Below are 2,487 nucleotides of genomic sequence, written 5' to 3'. Positions count from 1 at the left end.
GAGAGCAGATTTAGACTGGACATTAGGAGGAACTTCTTCAGTTAAAATGGCCAAAATCTGGAATGGGCTCCCAAGAGAGGTGGTGCTCAGCCCTACCCTGAGGGTCTTCAAGAGGAGGTTGAATGGGCATCTGGCTGGGGTCATCTGAACCCAGCACTCTTTCCTGCCTATGCAGGGGGTCGGACTCAATGATCTATTGAGGTCTCTTCCAACCCTACCATCTATGAATCTATGACTAGAATCTACCCAGAAGTGCACAGGACCTAGCAAGAGACTTGCACAAAACTGGTGTCTTAGACTGCAGAGGTCAGCAATCCATGGCTTGAAGGCCAAATACAGCCCATGAAGAGTGTGGATCTGGCCTGCAGCAATTCCAAGGGATGACAGCACAATAAGCCTAGGCAGCAGAAGGGGCGTCCCCAGGATCCTACCCTCTGCTTAGTTCCATCTATTCCCTCCACAGCCTCAGCTGACTGCCCAGATCTCCCTGTTCTGTTCCTCTTGTGCTGATGCCACAGAATGTAACCCTTCCCATTGCCACTGGACATTTAAATTCAGTGGCAAAAGTAAATACAGGCAGCTTAGGTACTTCAATTCAGGGGGCAGAAATTAATGGCCTGAAACAGAGTTCCATCACAAGCAGTGACCTGCAGCAGCAAGATTGCCAACCCCTGTCCTAGAGGGATGTGCTGGACCAGGTTCTAATTTACAGCTCATACACAGAATGACACCATGGTGCAACACATAGACTTCAATATCACAATGACTTGAGATACCTAACAATCACCTTGTGGCTTAATTATCCATAGATAATGAGAATCTCAAAAGATCAGTTGATAAAGTCTTCAGACCACTCAACACCTCTCTACTATTTTATTAAATACATACATGTTGCCTTGTGCACAAAGGCAGCACATGTGCATCTACATTCACTAATTAAAAAGGCTGATATCACAGCTAGAACCACAGTGTTAGTTTCACTATGTCATTCCTTGAACAAAGATGAACCAAGTTGACATTTTCTACATTTTTTAGCACAATTCATGATTTCTATATACACATAAGAGTGATTTTTCAGGTTATGCCACTCAAATTATTTTACTACCAAATTTTGCAATCATTTAGTACCTGATAAGAACTTTCAGATTAAGATATCTAAAAGTTTTTGTCTCTGAGCCAGACATTTAGAGAAACTGAGTTGTTAAACATTACACAATTACAGAACTGTAATTTACTTCCAGTAGCAAAGCTACATATGCAGTCTTGTAGAATAAAGTCAAGTATGCCCCCAATATTCAAGCACAATTGTAATGTACCTGAAGGCGTTCCTTAAGCAAACTGAATTTCCTCAGCAAAAACTTCCTTGGTGATCTAAAAGTACACAGATCAGAATTAGAAAATGGGAAGGGGGGGGGGAAAAAAATGGAGAAAGGCTCCTAGGGTATATCTAGAGTCTGAATTATTAGAAGACATACTCAGAGGACAAATGGTGTATTAACAATTCACAAAATAAACAATGAAAATGTTAGCTGCATCTTAACACAATACTTACATACAATTTGATAGTGTAACATTCTGTATGCAGCCAGCATTTTCACAAATTATGACCTAAGCAGAATACTAGTCAATTCACCAAAAGATAGCAAAGATATCCCTTTATTACAAGTGATCCAAGTATCCCCCTGGAGGCTAAGGCTATCAGAAAATATTTAGTTAGCTCCCAAGCCAATGATTTTCTCACTCGTTTTATTATGAAACTATAACACATTTTCAATAACTTCTAGCTTTGCTATACAGAACAGCAAATAATTTCCCAGAACCCTTTGGAAAATCTGACGTGAAACAAATCTCTAGTCAACTTCTGTGTTATTAAGCTGAAACCATGAATGTAAGATCACTTGATCATTGGAGGCAATGGAAAAGTATTGGGAGCTTCCGGACACATGGACGAACTTCAGGTCATAAAAAATACTACCAAAGCTATATTGGAAGAAAAATATATCTGAAGAAAATGTCTGTTAAAGCACTCTGAGTAAGAATACTTTGTGTTGCTAAGAAACACTGAAGATAGATTAAGTAACTTGTCTCAGTTAGCGGGGAGCCACATCCAGCCATCTCTTGTTTATTAGTGTAATGTTTCCTTTTATTTGTTATTTATTTTAACAGCTACACCAAAAATTAGCCACACGGTATTAGACTGAGAAGCGCATAAATATCATATTAACACTTATAAATAGCCAAGCTATAGATTCTATGTTGCATTTTGAATAAAACCAATTTGCTACACTTTCAAACTTCAAGTTTTTAAATTCTCTATTAAAAAGTCAAATAATATTAGTTTTAGGATAGACTATACTGAAAGATTTTATTACTTTGAGAACATCCCAAGAATGGTGTTACTATATGATGAATAAAAATAAATAAAACGCATGCATTAAATTAACACAATTAGCACAAGCTAATTCTATTCCATCTCGGAGGAAAGGC

At 38.3% G+C, this 2,487-nt stretch overlaps 1 protein-coding gene across 2 annotated transcripts in view; it reads right to left on the bottom strand.

The window, feature by feature from the left end:
* Positions 1 to 2,487, bottom strand: part of GTDC1 (glycosyltransferase like domain containing 1) — a 414,716-nt gene that overhangs the window by 392,527 nt on the left and 19,702 nt on the right. For both annotated transcript variants that reach the window (XM_019522456.1, XM_019522457.1), the window contains exon 3: positions 1,317 to 1,371. The gene's annotated coding sequence lies outside the window, so the exon portion shown is untranslated. The remainder of the gene's footprint in view (positions 1 to 1,316; positions 1,372 to 2,487) is intronic.

Source organism: Gavialis gangeticus, unplaced genomic scaffold (genome assembly GCF_001723915.1).
Source record: "Gavialis gangeticus isolate Ggan-Ray unplaced genomic scaffold, GavGan_comp1, whole genome shotgun sequence".
Lineage (NCBI taxonomy): Eukaryota > Metazoa > Chordata > Crocodylia > Gavialidae > Gavialis > Gavialis gangeticus.
Note: the sequence above shows the minus strand (reverse complement) of the source record. Positions and strands in the feature narration are given on the sequence as shown.